General features: G+C 34.3%; 1 pseudogene; it reads left to right on the top strand.

Moving 5' to 3' along the window:
- Positions 1-8097: 8097 nt before the first annotated feature.
- LOC110258762 lies at positions 8098-9034 on the top strand (annotated as a pseudogene).
- The last annotated feature ends 9967 nt before the right edge of the window (positions 9035-19001 follow it).

Raw genomic sequence — 19001 nt, forward strand, 5'->3', positions numbered from 1 at the left:
CCACACAGCAGGATCTCATTTCTAATCCATTCTAAAGGAAATTGTCTGTATCTATAAACCCCAAATTCTGATTCCATCCCACTCCCTCCCCCTCTCCCTTGCCAACCACAAGTCTATTCTCAGAAAATAAAATCTTGGAGTTCCCGTTGTGGCGCAGTGGTTAACAAATCCGACTAGGAACCATGAGGTTGCGGGTTCAGTCTCTGCCCTTGCTCAGTGGGTTAACGATCCAGCGTTGCTGTGAGCTGTGGTGTAGGTTGCAGACGCGGCTTGGATCCCGAGTTGCTGTGGCTCTGGCTTAGGCCAGTGACTACAGCTCAGATTCGACCCCTAGCCTGGGAACCTCCATATGCCGCGGGAGCGGCCCAAAGAAATAGCAAAAAGACAAAAAAAAAAAAGGAAAATCTTGGGTTTGTATCTATTTCTTTTGCTTTTCAGTTGAGTCTTGTATTAGAATATGTTTTATCACTTTTCTTTTTGTGGAATGTTTTATTTTTAAAAAGTTGAGATATAATTCTGAGATTTTTATGACATTTTGTTATTTGAGATAATTTTATTTTCTTGCTAGCTGGCAGCTGAGTTTGAGGAAAAAAATCCAAGATAACATTAATCTAATTAAGAAATTAGATGATTCAGACTGTGCTTGAGTTTCATTTTCTTTTTTCATTTTTAAAAGTTTTATTTAAGTATACATAATTTATAATGTTTTGATAACTTCTCCTGTACAACAAAGTTATTAAGTTATACAAATAACACACATCCATTTTTTTCAGATTTTTTCCATATAGGTCCTCACATAACCTTAAGTAGTGTTTCCTCTGTTATACAGCTGATCCCCATTGACCATCCATTCCATAAACAATATTGTACATATGCCAAACCCAAACCTCCAAACAATCTCCTTCTCCCACCATTCACTTTGGTAACTGTAAGTTTGTTTTCCATGTTTGTGAGTCTGTTTCTGTTTTATAATTAATTTCATATGTATCTTTTTTTTAGTTTCCACATATAAGTGATATATGATTTTTGTCTTTGTCTGACCTACTTCACTTAGTGTGATAATCTCTAGGTCCAACTATTTTGTTGCAAAAGGCATTATTCATTCTTTTTATGGCTGAGTAATATTCCATTTATATACATCTACTGCTTCTGCTTATTCCATTCCTCTGTCATTAGATACTTGATTTGTTTTCATTTCTCGCTATTGTAAATAGTGCTGCAGTGAACATTGAGTTGTGTATATCTTTTCCAACGATAGTTTTCTCAGGATATATGCCCAGCAGTGGGATTAATGAATCATATGTTAGTCCTATTTCTGGTTTTGTAAGGAACTTTGATACTATTCTCCATAGTGGTTCCAACAACTTACATACCTACCAACAGCACTGGAGTGTTCCCTTTTCTCCACATCTTCTTCAGCATTTATTTTTTGTAGAATTTTTGATGATGACTACTCTGAGCACTGGGAGGCAATTACTATTATAGTGTTGATTTGAACTTCTCTAAAAATTAGTGATATTAAGCATCTTCTCATATATAATTAGATGTTTTTAAGGGCTTAGCCAGTGGCAGAGAATTTCCCATGCTCAAGGTTGAATTGGAGCTGAAGCTTCTGGCCTACCTTACAGCCTCAGTAACACCACATCTGAGCCACATCCAAGACCTACACTACAGCTCTCAGCAATGCTGGATCTTTAACCCATTGAGCAAGGCCAGGGATTGAGCCTGCATTCTCATGGATACTAGTTTGATTCTTAACCCTCTGAGCCACAAGGGGAATTCCAAGATCTTATGCTCATTTTTTGATTGGATCCTTTTTTTTTGTATATAGAGAGCTGCTAAAGTTGTTTGTATATATTGGAGATTAATCTCTTGTTGGTCATCATTTTCAAATATTTTCTCCCATTCTACTGGTTGATTCTTTGTTTTGTTTATGGTTTCCTTTGCTGTGAAAAAGCTTTTAAATTTAATAAGGTCTCATTTCTTTATTTCTGTTTTATTTTCATTACTCAGGAGAAGGATCAAAATATTGCTGCAATTTGGGAGTTCCTGTGTTGGTGCAGTGGCTAATGAATCTGACTAGGAACCATGAGGTTGTGGGTTCAATACCTGGCGTTACTCAATGGGTTATGGATCTGGCATTGCCATGTGCTGTGGAGTAGATCGCAGATGTGGCTTAGATCCTGTGTTGCTGTGGTTCTGGTGTAGGCTTGGCAGCTACAGCTCCAATTTGACCCCTAGCCTGGAACCTCCATATGCCACAGGTGCAGCCCTAAAAAAGGCAAAAAGACAAATATATATATATATATATATATATATATATATATATATATATTCCTGCAATTTATGTCAAAGAGTGTTCTGCCTACGTTTTCCTCCAAGAGTTTTATAATGTCCAGCCTTACATTTGTGGTTTTTAGTATTGGCCCATATCTTTAACAAAAAGACGACCTCAGATTCAAGGTTAGGTATCTGACTTCTATTCTTTTCAAAATATGGGCCACATAGTTCCTTGACCATTTTAGTTTTCTAATGACTTCAGATACATGCACTTTACATTTTCTATGTCTTCTAGTGGTTCTTATTAAAATGGTGCAAAACAAGACCATCTTTCCAAATTATAGATATTATCTCTTCATTTTAATTTCTAGTTTGATAGTATACATAGTTCTCAAAGGATTACTGTGGGTTACTACATATTTTGAGACAATGTCTATATCATTTATATTATCACTATATTATACTTACTGGGACACATAAACACACCTTCTGGTGTATTGAAAACATTATTGATCTAGGAAAGGTTTTAACTAGTTCAGAGGGAAGATAACATTAGCTTTTACTAGCATTTGGCAGGAAGAGACACAGAGTATTATACCTATGTACATATTTGCTCTCCAGATGAGTTATAATTTAGTCCACAGTAATACAGATTATATCAGAATGTTTTTCCAAATGAAAAATGTTATCAATTTTTACCACATACTGGTAAAAAAGGAATTGGAACTTAAATATACACTTTATTTATTTTTTATTTTTTGTATTTTTGCCATTTCTTGGACCACTCCTGTGGCTTATGGAGTTTCCAAGGCTAGGGATCGAATCGGAGCTGTAGCCACTGGCCTACACCAGAGCCACAGCAACACGGGATCCAAACCAGGTCTGCAACCTAAACCACAGATCACGGCAATGCCAGATCCTTAACCCACTGAGCAAGGCCAGGGATCAAACCTGCAACTGCATGGTTCCTAGTCAGATTCGATAAACACTACCATGATGGGAACGCCATTAAACATACACTTTAAGTCTTAGACATACTACATGTGACATTTTTGTTCATTTCATCCATTTATTAGGCAAAAACCCACCAACTTCAAAAAATCATTGGAATTTATTTGACTTACCACATTTTTTTTTTTAGTTTCAGATGTACAGCAAAATGAAGCAATTATACATATTTCCATAATTTCCCCCATGTATTAAAAAACACCAACTTTTGATGGGACTTGGCGCATAGTAAATATCTTAAACTGGTTCACAAAGGTATTTGATTACTCTTTGTCTAAAGCTGTTATAACCCAGAAGAATGCAATATCAAACTAAATATATGTAGAGATACAGATGCTTGGTGGAACCCAGTGTAAACCAAATTAAGGAAATAACAGTGGAAGCACTCAGAGATTTGAGCTGGGGGTAGACTCTTATTGGAAAAACAAACCCTTTTGGTAGAAACAATAACTTTATTGGACTAGATTGAAATTAAGCATTGGGTTAATGAATTAAAATCTTAACAGTTTCAGCTGACATAAATTCTGGCCTGATCAACAATATCAGCTTTAACTCTGGTCTGCAGAAATGTGATTACTTGTTTTTTCAAGAATTGACTATCTACATCCATAAACTCCTCAGTCACAAAGCTCTATATATCTGAGCATCAGAGTCTCTTGAGCAGAAGCTTACATAGCTAGGGTATGGTCCTCCTTTGTTGGATATATTTTTGGATGTGTTTCTCCCTTCATTTCTACTGAAATATGATTTGCCTTACCTAAAGATTTCCTAACATGAAATTCATAAACTATTATTCATTTTATTTTTTGTCTTTTCAAATTATAGACTTTTCCTATATTTGGTCCTTTGCTACACTTTATTTTATTTATTTATTTATTTATTTGTTTGTTTGTTTATTTATTCATTTATTTGTAAGAACCTAAACTCTTTTCTCTAAAAATTTTTCTAGGGGAGAAAACTGTCCAGAAGTCTTTTTTTAATGTGAATTTGTTTGAAATATTCTAATAAACTAGTCTATAATGAGCTTACATTCTCTTTCATTTAAAACAGTTATGATAAAAGTCATAAGTTGTGTCTTTACATAAAAATGGAATAATTATTATTTTTATGATAGAATGGCCCATGAGATTTCTCAAAACTCACATTAATGTCCAGCTTGTGATTTTCTTTCAATTGGTATCCAGTTTTCCAGATTTTTTGTTAGTGTAGTTATATTTTCTTTGCAAAGATTTCATTCATTGCTTGTGGATATTTCTGGGTTTCCCAATTTTGTGAAATTAAGCTGGGGAGAGGCAGAGACATGCCTTTAGTTAAGAAAGAAGCAACCTTAATGATAAGCTATTTAAAAGCCTGAAGAATGCTATTAGTACCTATAAGAACACTCAGTTTTTGGTTCTTCCAGGAAGTTAAAATCCCAGCATTTCTCCTATTATATACCATTTTTCCTGTTAGGTACATAGGGAAATAAATGAATGTTATCCTAAACCCTCAACCAAAGAAAGATAATTTTTTGATTGCCTAACTGTAAATGATTGAGAATCATAAATTCAAATAACTAATTTGTGTTAATTTTTTTCACACCAAAAATGAGCTTGATCAAGTTAGTGTCCATTAATTAGGCCAGTTTTTGCATTGTCATACAAACAATGTTTTGTTTTTCTTTGAAGAAATTTTTCCAGCAGGTGAGAAAGTTCAACTATATTTGCAGAGTAAATGTTTATGCTCTATTTATGAGTTTTTGTGTTCTCGGTGTCCATGTCAGAATGTCCTATATTTATCCCAAAGATTGAGGTGATGGTAAGCCTGCATAGTGATACACAATTTGTGGCCACTTGAAATTATTTCTAGATCAACTGCTTAGCCATACTTTACTGTGTGTTTTATGGTCACACATGGATGCGAGGTATCTGCAGTTACCCTCAGTAAAAGAAGCATTTGGGCCAAGGATAAACCCAAGAGGTGAATTCTTAAAACAACTGACAAAGGATTATCACTGAAAATTCATATGATATGTTTATATATAGCTAATGTCTTAAATATCATATATTTTCATTGAAAGAAGTCTGAATTGAGAAATTTAGGCAGGAAAATGCAGAAACTAACCAGGATATACAAAATGTACTTGGTTTTATTATTAAAATCTTACAGATATTGGGAGTTCCCATCATAGTGCAGCAGAAATGAATCCGACTAGGAACCATGAATGAGTCATGTTGAATGTTAATCACAGCTGGCTTTTAAAGAAAGCATGAACTTTTTCTGTACATTATCCACCCCATAAAATTTATCTGGACAGAATTTACTTGTCCACATTTGAGGTTTTCTAATTTTGTAATTTTCCTGAACAGTGAATAACATAAAATTTTGGGTTTGTTTCTATAAATGTATGGTTCTCTCTTGTGTAATTTTGTCCTTATCGTTAGATGTAGGATCTCTGAGAAATCAAAGCTTTTATTTTCTTTTTGAATTTTCTTTTCTTTACTAAGATGTGCTTTATGCTTTCTTGTTATGACTTTCTAGTAAGCCTCCTAAGTAACCCCTGGAACCCTAAGGGAATTGGGCTTCCAGTACATCCTCACCAAAAAAAATAAAATCTGAAGTTTTTTTAAAAAGAATGTAGCCAGTTATCACATTAATATTCTTATGAGTTGTGATTACCCATTTCTTAAATAAAATATCTCCTTCCTGATTTGAGTCTTCTCTTCTTTCTTATCTAAAATTTTTCTCTATTATTCTAACTGTTTCTAGTCAAAATTTATTATATAACAAGTAAATATTATACTAATATATAATAATAAAGTTAATTCCTAAGGTTTACAATCTTATCCTATGCCTAAATAGGGGTTTCTGAGTTATAAGCATAATGTCCTTTTAATCCTGGACTTTGTCTATAATTATTATCAAATTGACAAAATCCATATGATTTGTTCTAATTAATAATCCTTATCATTTATTAAGCCTTTGCAGGTGCTAGGTAGAGGTCTAGGAAATTTACTTGCAATTAAAAAAACCTTAAGAGGCATCATTGGTATCCTCATTCTAAACATGAGGACACTGAGGCATAAAGTGGTTTATTAAGTTGCTCAAGGTCACCTAGATGATGAGTAATGAGGGTGGAATTTCCAACACAGGCAGTGAAGCTCCAGAGCCTACATGACTCACTGCACTTTGCTCTCTTTCCAGAGATATTTGGGATTTTAAATTGGAATAATCCAAATGAGAACCTTGTAGCTATTATTTGGTTTTTGTAGTTGTCAGATCCCTTTATCCCTTGCCAGCTTTTATTAAAGTAATAAAAAATGTGAAAAGTTTTATTTAATTACCAAAAATTTGAATAAATAAAAAGTTTTATCAGAATAGATTAAGCAGGGGCTGCATACAAATTATCACAGTTAGACTGGAATGTATTCTAACTTCACCTACTTCAATCTCTTTATTTTCTAATGAGCAAACTGAGACAGCCTTGCAATTACACCTAGAAAAGAACTCAAGACCATACTTTCTTACACTGAGCTTGGATTTTTCCCTTGAGTATATTGCTATCTGAAATCTGGGCACTGAAGTCCTATTTTTGAGCACTCTCAGTATTTAAGCATTTTAAATAAAACCATATTCCACTGTCATCTGCCTCTTTCTTTAGTGTGTATTTTCTTCTCCCTCACTACCTACCTCACCCCAAGAGTTTTGAAAATAAATACTAGCTATTAATCTGTTAATGTAATAGTTGGTGATAATCATGAGTCAGTTAAATTCAAAAATATATCCAGACATGTGCTACATACTTACTGTATGTGTGTTAAGAGTTGTCAGACAGGTAAAAATTAAATGAAAAGAACTACAACTCCTTAAAAATATGACAGTCAAAGAGTCAGAACAAGTAATTGCTATAGGGAAAGGTGTGTTAAATAATTTTGTAGTTATTTGATACAGCTAAAATTCCAGTGTCTTGAAATTTAATGAGCAATTGATGAAGACCAAACAGCCTCTGAGACATGAAAGACTGAGTATCTTGTAGTGGCGTGTCATAGTTTTAATGGAGTTATTCCAGAAAAGATGTTATTTCAGGTGCTATATAAGTTCATGCTGTAAAGGTACTCAGTACAAATGCTACCAACTTGAAAGACCGACTCTCCACCAATATTGAGTTTATCATCACCATCGGAGTATATTTCTGAAGAGTCATTGCTGGCTTGTGTCAAGTACTGACATAGTTTCATCAAGTTTCTAGTAAATGTATGACTTCCTGTTGGCCCTTTGATTATGCTTCTCTATAGAAGATCCAATAAAACATAGAGATGTAACCTCTTGTTTGTGGCCCCAATGAAACCATATGAGGAGAAACAGAGTGGAAAAATCATTTTTTTAAAAAAATTTTAGGATCACATTTGTGGCATACAGAATTTCTCAGCCAAGGTAGGCTAGGAGTCAAATTGGAGCTGCTTCTGCAGGCCCATGCCACAGCCACAACAATGCAGGATCTGAGTTGAGTCTGTGACCTACACCACAGATCACAGCAATGCCATATCCCTGCCACTGAGCAGGGCCAAAGACTGAACTTGCACCCTCATGGATACATTTCCACTGTCCCACAGTGGAAACGCCCAAATGAAGTTTTAATGGGCTCATTGGGATGAGACCTCAATGTATATATTTACTAGGTGTTAATTATGGGAAAACCACTGTAAGAGATACAGTGATGAAGATGTGCTCCATAGTATAACAGATACATTCATAGTCATGTTCACAATCTCATTACAGCTCTGGGTATCCTGAGCTCTTATCTCTGAAATAGCATATATGCAAGATTAAATGGAACATAGTAACAGTGTAACAGATTTTGTTCTTCTGGGCCTCACTAAGGATCCTGAGGGACAAAAAGCATTTTTTGTCCTGTTTTTATTCTTCTACCTTGTGATGATGGTAGGCAATCTGCTCATTAGGGTGACTGTTTTTGCCAGCCCCTCCCTGGGCTCTCTGATGTACTACTTCCTTGCCTATCTGTCGCTCATGGATGTGGTTTATTCCAAGGTCATTTCCCCAAAGCTGATTACAGACTTATTCGGTGGTAAAAAGACAATTTCCTGTCCAGTTTGCATGGGACAGCTCTTTTAAGAACACTTGTTTGGGGATCCTGAGGTCTTCCTTCTGGTGGTGATGACCTCTGATTGCTATGTGGCCAAATGAAAGCCACTGTATTAACTGACCATCATGAATCAACAGATATGCATCCTACTGATGACGGTGGCCTTGTTTGGAGGTTTTATGCACTCAGTGATTCACCTTCTCTTTGTGCACAAGCTCCCTCTTTGATGCCCCAGTGCCATCGACCACTTCGTTTGTGACATGTACCATCTGTTGGTACTTGCCTGTACTGACACTTCCATTGCAGGTTTCACTGATACTGCCAATGGTGGCATAATCTGTATGGTTATCTTTCTCCTTCTACTAATGTCCTATGGGTTCTTCCAGAATTCTCTTAAGGCTCACAGTTAGGAAGGGAGGCACAAAGCCCTATCCACCTGCAGTTCACATTTCATGGTTCTGGTCCTTTTTTGTTACCTGTTTTTTGTATTTTCTTTTATGTGAGACCTGTTTCTAACTTTCCCATTAATAAATCCATAACTTTGGTTTATACTGTCATCACTCCCATGTTGAGCCCTTTAAACTTGGAGATGAAAAATGCCATGGAAAACTATGGCATCAAGAGTTATCTGTAGGTAGAATAAGAATATGTTTCCCACAGTGAACACAGTTGTTACTAATCCTAAAGTGACAAATAGGCAGTAAATTCTATTAATGGATTACTTAGTCAAATCAATGGATTCTGTAGAGATGTTTTTCTTTAACTTTGAAAAAGCATCAAAGAGTAGCATAAATTGTACTTTGAGGTTAGAATCAATCTATTAGAGAACTTCTTCAAGTTAAATAAAAGACAGAGTTATTTGTGCTATTACAAGGAAAAATAAACTAAGTTTATCTTCTAACTATATTTTTTAGTTTATATTAAAATCAGACTTTAAAAGAAAGTGAATTATCTTTTCAAAAGTGGAAAATAAGCTACCCTTGAAATTTTACTTTCACCCAAATAAATGATATCCACTCTTCATGTCAGTGTTCATGCATTCATATTTAAGGGTACTTAAAAGGGAGAAGATATCATGTTTGGTTAAAGACACTGTCAGTGAGCACATTGTTAGATGAAATGTAGTTGGTGAGGAAAATGGAGTCTATATCTTGATTATTAGGATAAAGAACCACACTAATACAATTTGTAAACATATTTTCAGTCTTTTCCTCACTAGTCATTATGTGTATTTTTGCCATTCTTCATAGAGTAGAGAGAGCTTCTGATTTCATCTTAATGAATCTGAATATCTGGGTAAAGAAATACATTATTTTGTGTAAGCAGTGTGTTCCCTACAAGTCATGCTTGATCTAAATAGTTTTTACTTATAGATTTAGTTATAATTTGTTTTTGTATAAACAAAATTTTGTTTTCTAATTTTATGTAACAAATCAGGTTTTTCTCAGTCTGCAGCCCATTCTGAAAAATCAAAAACAAGGAAGCAGACAGATTTGCTTTCTTTGTGTTATGGAACATCATCTAAGCTTTGTAAGAATTTTATTTTCAACTAAAATGTTTTTAGAATTTTTATTTTAAAATTTTATTATGATTTTTGAATAATATATGCAATTTATATTTAAACTTTGTACAGTCTTACCAAGAATATGACCAATATCATTGAAACTAACTGTATATGCCTTCCTGACAGCCTCCCCTGCCCCTTCCCAGAGGTAATCTCAATAATTGACTTTTCATTAACCATCAATAAAAATAGTTTAACTATATATATAAAATGAAGTCAATGTATATTACTTGGAATTTCATATTCTTTTTAAATTTTATTTATTTATTTTTTAATTTATTTTTTTTCCTACTGTACAGCAAGGGGATCAAGTTATCCTTACATGTATACATTTTTTCCCCCATCATTTGTTCTGTTGCAATATGAGTATCTAGATATAGTTTTCAATGCTACTCAGCAGGATCTCCTTGTAAATCTATTCTAAGTTGGGTCTGATAAACCCAAGCTCCCGATCCCTCCCCCTCCCTCCCTCTCCCATCAGGCAGCCACACATCTATTTTCCAAGTGCATGATTTTCTTTTCAGTGGAGATGTTCATTTGTGCTGGATATTAGATTCCAGTTATAAGTGATATCATATGGTATTTCTTTATTAAAATTATACTATGTAGTACCTAATTTTCATATATATATATATATATATATATATATATATATACACACACACACACACACACACACATATATATATATATAATGAAGTCAATGTATATTACTTGGAATTTCATATTCTTTATTAAAATTATACTATGTAGTACCTAATTTTCCAGATCTTACTTTTATCAACAGGGTTAAGTTGCTAAGATTTGATCATATTTTTACATGTTTCTCTAGTCCCATCATTTTTCCTGCTGTAAATTATTCCAAGCCTGAATCAATCACTGATTATGTATTCATTCCATCAGTGGTCATTTGGGTTGTTTCCAGTTTTTGATATTGCATATAGTGCTGCTATGAACATTCTAAAAGGCAGGCTTTTGTGTTAGTACGGTGTACACAAATTAACTTTTGGCTGATCGTTGCAATTGCCTTCTAAAGTTGAATTAGTGGGTGCAGTCCTGCCAGCAGGAGGAAAAAGATCCACCAGTCTATATCCCAACCAACCTTTGATATGGTCAGATTTTTAATATATTTGAAAACCTAATAAGACTATGACTTTATTGTGGTTTTTATTTTGCGATACTTACTGCTATTTAATTTGAGCCTATTTTCATTTTTATCAATCATTCATTTTTTATTATCCTTAATTTTGCCAAATTTTCTATTGGGAAATTTTTCTTTTCTTTCTTCTTTTCTCTTTCTTTTCCTTTTTTTCTGTTTTTTGCCATCCCAGCAGCATACGGAAGTTCCCAGTCCAGGTATAGAGTCTGAGCCAGAGCTGAAAACTGTTCAAAAGCTGCAGAAATTTCAGATCCATAAACCTATGTGCTGGGCCAGGGATCAAACCCATGCCTCCACAGAGCCTGTGGGTTATTAACCCACTGTACACAGCAGGAATTCCTGGTTTTTTTTTCTGTTATACATTTGTTGTAGTTCTTTAGAAATCCTCTGTTCTTATTATGGTTTTTTTGTTTTGTTTTGTTTTGTTTTGTTTTGTTTTTACCTAGGCATTACAAAGGTCTTTTTCTAGTTTGTGTTTTTTCCTTTTCTACATTTCTGTCATATCACTTGATGAATAGGAACTTCTAAATGTAATCAGATTTCTTTATGTGGAGTGTTAGTACTTCTATGTCTTTCTTAATGTTCAATTTTCTCCTGTATGATCAGAAAAATTATCAATCTATATTTTGGTCTAAATATTTCAACATTTTGTACATTTAAATTTCCAATTTTAATTCATTGAACATTGATTTTTGCATACACTTTAAAGTAAATGTGCTATTTATTTTTTTTCCTAAGAGAGATAACTTATTGTCTAAGATTCACTTATCGAATTGTCCATCCTTTCACATGTTGAGCTTTTACTTACGTCTGAGTCTAGTTGTGGCTTATCCATTACTGTAAACTAATCAATTTTTCTAAACTTGTAATCATATAATAAGTTAGCTTATTTAAAATAAGTGAAACATTTTTAATTAGCTTTCAAGTCTAACATGACAAATCTCAAATTAGTCTTTTTTGTGAGGTGATTTGGCTAAATTGGGGCTTCGTTTTTCCATATACTTTTAAGTCAGCTTGTCATGTTAAAAAAAAAAGCTATTGGGATTTTTAAATTTGAATCGCATAGAGGCAATTGACAATTGATTCTTTCTGCCCTCTGTACTCAGTTACATCATTAAAGCTCTTAAATTTTGAAAAATTTCACAAATATTCCTTCATATCTTTTAATAACTGTCTTCCTATATATTTTTTCCTTCTTTTCCACAGTCTTACTGAACACCAATTTTTTAAAATATTTATAATTTTATGTTATAATCAAATTTATATTTTATTTTAAATCAAGAATTTGCATTTATTTAGCTTATAGTGAAATATTTTGCCATTGGTACCTTTTTATGAATTGCTTTTTCATACATTTTGTTTGATGTAATAGACATGTTCAAAATGACATTGATTTAAGATTTTCTATACTATAGTATAAAGCAAAAAATTTTCCTATATAGTGCTTTTATAGTGTAGAAGTGTTATACTTTTTATTTTAATGTTGTCAGTCACTATCATTAGAGTTTATACCTTTTTTAAGTAAAGTTTACTTGAAAATTAATAAATATTTTCTTCCAGTTTAATTATGTATTTGAATTTAAAACTTTAATTTTTAATTACTCAATGAATTTTATTACATTTATAGTTGTACAATGATCATCACAACCACATTTTTTTTTGGTCTTTTGCTTTTTAGGGCTGCACACGTGGCATATGGTGGTTCCCAGGCTAGTGGTCTAATCAGAGCTACAGCTTCCAGCCTACACCATAGCAGTAGCAATGCCAGATCCAAGCTGTGTCTGAAACCTACACCACAGCTTACAGCAACACCAGATACTTAACCCACTGAGTGAGACCAGGGATCAAATCCTCAACCTCATGGTTCCTAGTCGGATTTGTTTCTGCTGTGCCATGACTGGAACTCCCACAACCAAATTTTATAGCATTCCCATCCCAAAACCCCAGAGCATCCTCACACCCCCCAACCGGTCTCATTTGGAAACCATAAATTTTTTGAAGTCAGTCAGTCAGTATATGCTATGCAAAGAAAGATTCTGCATGTAAGCAATACCTTTCACTGTTGGTGTCTCACTGCCTACCTTCACTTATCATGATAATTTCTAGGTACATGCATGATGCTACAACTGCCACTATTTCTTTCCTTTTAATGGCTGAGTTATATTCCACTGTGTATATGTATCACATCTTTTTTATCCACTCTTCTGTAGATGAATATTTAGGTTATTTCCATGTCTTGGCTATTGTTTAAGGTGCTGCAATGAACATTTGTGCACATGTACATTTTTGAGTCATGGTTTTCTCTGGATAGATGCCCAGGAGTGGTATTGTCTTCTTTGGATAATTGTCTGTTTAGATTTGCTGCCCACTTATTTTACCTAGGGTTGTTTGTTTTGGTATTGAGCTGCAGAATGTGTTTTATAAATTTTGGATTTTAATTAATCATAATGTTCATAAAATTAATCACATTTTTAATTTTTGTTTTTAAGGTTTTTTTGAAGCACCAAAGACCCAGAGTAGTGAAAGCCATTCTGAGAAAAAAAATGGAGCTGGAGAAATCAGGCTCCTTGACTTCAGACTATACTACAAACCTACAGTCATCAGAACCATATGGTACTGGCACAGAGACAGAAGTGTGGATCAGTGTAGCAGGAAAGAAAAACCAGAATTAAACACACACCTACAGATAACTATTCTATGACAAAGAGGCAAGAATATATAATGGAGAAAAGACAGCCTGTTCTACAAGTGGTTCTAGGAAAACTGGACAGCTACATGTAAAAGAATGAAATTAGAACACTCCCTAACACCATACACAAAATGAAACTCAAAATGGATTAAAATCCTAATATAAGACCAGATACTATAAACCTCTTAGAGGAAACCCTAGGCCAAACACTCCAACATAAACCACAGCAATATCTTCTCAGATCCAACTCCTGGAGTAATGAGAATTGAAAGCTTTAAATATATGTATACATCTATATGCATAGGATATTTTAGAAAAAAAGAGAAAGTGTGTGTGTGTGTGTGTGAATGTGTATGTAAAGATTTTATATCTAATTTATAAATGGTTTTGTTACCTTAAAATCATTTTTTAACAAATTTACCAAAAATCTAACCTACTCCTCTAATTTAATATGCCCTGTTTACTATATTTAATGTACAGATACTATATATTTATTTCTAGAATATTTTCCTTTGATCAGTTGACTATTCTTAAGAGGTTACTCCATTGTTTTAGTTTTTTTTTTACCTTCTATTTACCAAAGGATGATTTATTTATTTATATATTTATTTATTTATTTATTTATTTATTTTATAATTTATTTTTCCCACTGTACAGCAAGGGGATCAAGTTATCCTTACATGTATATATTTTTCCCCCACCTTTGGTTCTGTTGCAGTGTGAGTAACTACACATAGTTCTCAATGCTACTCAGCAGGATCTCCTTGTAAATCTATTCTAAGTTGTGTCTGATAAGCCCAAGCTCCCAAAACCTCCCACTCCCTCCTCTCCCATCAGGCAGCCACACATCTATTTTCCAAGTCCATGATTTTCTTTTCAGTGGAGATGTTCATTTGTGCTGGATATTAGATTCCAGTTATAAGTGATATCATATGGTATTTGTTTTTGTCTTTCTGGATCATTTCGCTCAGGAAGAGAGCCTCTAGTTCCATCCATGTTGCTGCAAATGGCATTATGCCATTCTTTTTTATGGCTGAGTAGTATTCCTTTGTGTATATATACCTATTCTTCCTAATCCAATCATCTGTGGATGGAGGTTTGGTTTTTTTCCAGGTCCTGGCTTGTGACTAGTGCTGCAATGAACATCTGGGTGCATGTGTCTCTTTTAAGGAGAGTTTTGTCCGGATATATGCCCAACAGTGGGATTGTGGGGCCACATGGTAATTCTATGTATAGATTTCTAATGTAACTCCAAAGTGTTCTCCATAGTAGCTGTACCGGTTTACATTCTCACCAACAGTGCAGGAGGGTTCCCTTTTCTCCACAACCTCTCCAGCACTTGTTATTTGTGGACTTATTAATGAGTGCCATTCTGACTGGTATGAGGTGGTATCTCATCGTAGTTTTGATTTTCATTTCTCTTATAATCAGTGACGTTGAGCATGTTTCATGTGTTTGCTGGCCATCTGTATATGTTCTTTGGAGAAATGTTTGTTCAGGTCTTTTGCCCATTTTTCCATTGATTTATTGGCTTTTTTGTTTTTGGGTTGTATAAGTTGCTTGTATATTCTGGAGATTAAGCCCTTGTCCATTGCATCATTTGAAACTATTTTCTCCCATTCTGTCAGTTGTCTTTTTGTTTTCTTTTGGCTTTCCTTTGCTGCGCAAAAAAAAAAAAAAAAAAAAAAAAAAAGCTTTTCAGTTTGATTAGGTCCCATGGGTTTATTTTTGCTCTGATTTCCATTGCTTTGGGAGACTGACCTGAGAAAATCTTCATGATGTTGATGTCAGAGAGTTTTTTACCTATGTTTTCTTCTAGGAGTTTGATGGTGTCCTGTTGTATATTTAAGTCTTTCAGCCATTTTGAGTTTATTTTTGTGCATGGTGTGAGGGTGTGTTCTAGTTTCATTGCTTTTAATGCAGCTGTCCAGGTTTCCCAGCAATGCTTGCTGAATAGTCTTTCTTTTTCCCATTTTATATTCTTGCCTCCCTTGTCAAAGATTAATTGACCATAGGTGTCAGGGTTTATTTATGGGTTCTCTATTCTGTTCCATTGGTCTGTCTGTCTGTTTTGATACCAGTACCACACTGATTTGATGACTGTGGCGTTGTAATATTGCTTGAAGTCTGGGAGAGTTATGCCCCCTGCTTGGTATTTATTTCTCAGGATTGCTTTGGCAATTCTGGGTCTTTTGTGGATCCATATGAATGTTTGGATAGTTTGTTCTAGTTCTGTGAAAAATGTCATGGGTAATTTGATAGGGTAGTATGGCCGTTTTTACAATGTTGATTTTTCCAATCCATGAACATGGAATATCTTTCCACTTCATTACATCTTTCATTTCTTTGATTAAAATTTTATAGTCTCAGCATATAGGTCCTTTACCTCCTTGGTCAGGTGTATTCCGAGGTATTTGATTTTGTGAGGTTTAATTTTAAAAGGTATTGTATTTTTGTATTCCTTTTCTAATATTTCATTGTTAGTATACAGAAAAGCAACTGACTTCTGAATGTTAATCTTATATCCTGCTACTTTGCTGGATTTAGTAATCAGTTCCAGTAGTTTTTGGCTTGGCATCCTCGGGGTTTTCTATGTATAGTATCAGGTCATCTGCATACACTGACAGTTTTATCTCTTCTCTTCCTATAAGGCTGCCTTTTATTTCTTTTGGTTGTCTAATTGCTTTGGCTAGGACTTCCAAAACTATGTTGAAGAGCAGTGGTGAGAGTGGGCATCCCTGTCTTGTTCCAGATTTGAGTGAGAAGGCTTTCAGTTTTTCCCCATTGAGGATTATATCTGCTGTGTGTTTGTCATAAATGGCTTTGAGTATGTTCAGGAATGTTCCCTCTATACCCACTTTGGCGAGGGTCTTGATCATGAATGGATGTTGAACTTTGTCAAATGCTTTTTCTGCATCTATTGAGATGATCATATGATTTTTGACTTTTCTTTTGTTAATGATGTGTATGACGTTGATTGATTTGCATATGTTGAATCATCCTTGTGAACCTGGGATGAACCCTGCCTGGTCACGGTGTATGATTTTTTATGATGTGTTGTTGGATTCGGTTGGCTAAGATTTTGTTGAGAATTTTTGCACCTATATTCATCAATGATATTGGCTGATAGTTTTCTTTTTTGGTGGTATCTCTGTCTGGTTTTGGAATGAGGGTGATGGTGGCATCATAGAATGTCTTTGGGAGTATTCCTTCTTCTTCAACCTTTTGAAAGAGTTTAAGGAGGATGGGCACCAATTCCTCTTTATATGTTTGATGGAATTCGCCTGTGAAGCCATCTGGTCCTGGACTTTTATTTGTAGGGAGTGATTTTATGACCTCTTCAATTTCATTTCTAGTGATGGGTCTGTTCAGTTGGTCTGTTTCTGCTTGATTCAGGTTTGGCAGGCTGTAACATTCTAGAAAATTGTCCATTTCTTCCAGATTGTCAAACTTGTTGGCATATAGTTGTTCATAGTATTCTCTTCTGTTTTTTTTTTTTTTTGTATTTCTGCAGTATCTGTTTTGATGTCTCCATTTTCATTTATAATTTTGTGTATTTGGGTTCTTTCTCTCCTCTTTTTGGTGAGTCTGGCCAGGGGTTTGTTAATTTTGTTTACCTTTTCAAAGAACCAGCTCTTGGTTTTATTAATTTTCTCTATTGTTTTTTGAATCTCTATTTTATTGAATTCCTCTTTGATTTTTATGATTTTTTTCTGCTGACTTTTTTTTTCTGTTCTTTTTCTAATTCGTTTTAGGTGGAGGGTTTAGTTGTCAATTTGGGATCTTTCTTCTTTTTTGAGCCTCCCATAGATTTTTGAGAGGTTGTGTCTTCATTATCCTTTGTTTCCAGGTATTTTTTAGTGTCCTTCTTGATTTCCTCAGTGACCTGTTGGTTTTTTAGTATCATTTTTGTCTCCATGTGGTAGGATTTTTCTCATTCCTTTTCCCATGGTTGATTTCTATTTTCATGGCCTTGGGATCAGAGAAGTTACTTGAGATAATTTCTATGCTCCTAAGTTTGTTGAGGTTAGCTTTGTGTCCCAATATGTGGTCGATTCTTGAGAATGTTCGATGTGCATTTGTGAAGAATGTGTATTCTGATTTTTTTTGGATGTAGTGTCCTGAAGATATCAATTAAGTCTAACTTTTCTATTGTTTCCATTACGATTGCTGTTGCTTTATTGGTTTTCTGTCTAGAGTGCTGTCCATTGGTGTGAGGTGAGTATTAAGGTCTCCTACTATGATTGTATTCCCATCGATTTCTCCCTTTATGTCTGTTAATATTTGTTGTATGTATCTGGGTGCTCCTGGATTTGGGGAATATATGTTGACGATAGTAACATCCTCTTCTTGGATGGATCCCTTAATCATTAAGTAGTGTCCTTTGTCTTTCTTTATGTGTTTTGTTTTAAAGTATATTTTTCTGATATGAGTGTTGCAACTCCTGCTTTCTTGTCATGTCTATTGGCGTGAAATATTTTTCCCACCCCTTCACTTACAATCAATATGTATCCTTTGTTCTAAGGTTAGTTGCTTGTAGGCAGCATATTGAAGGTTTTTGCCTTTTTATCCACTCAGCCACGCTGTGTCTTTTGATTGGGGCATTCAGTCCATTGACATTTAAGGTGCTAATTGATAGATGATTATTTATTGCCATTTTGAACCTCGTGTTCCAGTTGATTCTATGGTTCTCCACTCTTCCTTTCTTTTTTTGGTTGACTGATCTCCAGTTATTTTCTCCTTGAGTGTTTTTTTCTTTTCATTTTTTGTGAGTGCAATGTTTGGTTTTGGCTTGTGCTTGCCCTATTTTTTGAGTATGCTAACCCCTTCCTATAATTGTGTGTTTTAGCCTGATGATCTTGTAGGTTCAAACACTTCATTACTGTACTGAATTTACGAAGTGAAACAAACAAACAAAAAAAGGGCTCTATTTATTTCCTAACATCCCTTTCCCACATTTTATGATTTTGATGACTCTTTTTTTTCTTTTTAATTTTATTTTATTTGGAACATGTTCATGATTAAATCTGTATGCTGGCTTTTTTGAGTGACTGCTCTCTGTTTGTCGTTTCCTCAATCCTCGAACTTCCTCTTTTTTATTTTTCTTTTTCTTCCCTTTCATTTGGTTTAGAGAAGCCCTTTCAGTATTTCTTTTAGCCTGGGTTTTGTATTGGTGTATTCTTTTAGCTTTTGTTTGCTGGAGAAAATTTTTATTTCC

The sequence above is a fragment of the Sus scrofa genome, unplaced genomic scaffold, assembly GCF_000003025.6.
Source record: "Sus scrofa isolate TJ Tabasco breed Duroc unplaced genomic scaffold, Sscrofa11.1 Contig42, whole genome shotgun sequence".
NCBI lineage: Eukaryota > Metazoa > Chordata > Mammalia > Artiodactyla > Suidae > Sus > Sus scrofa.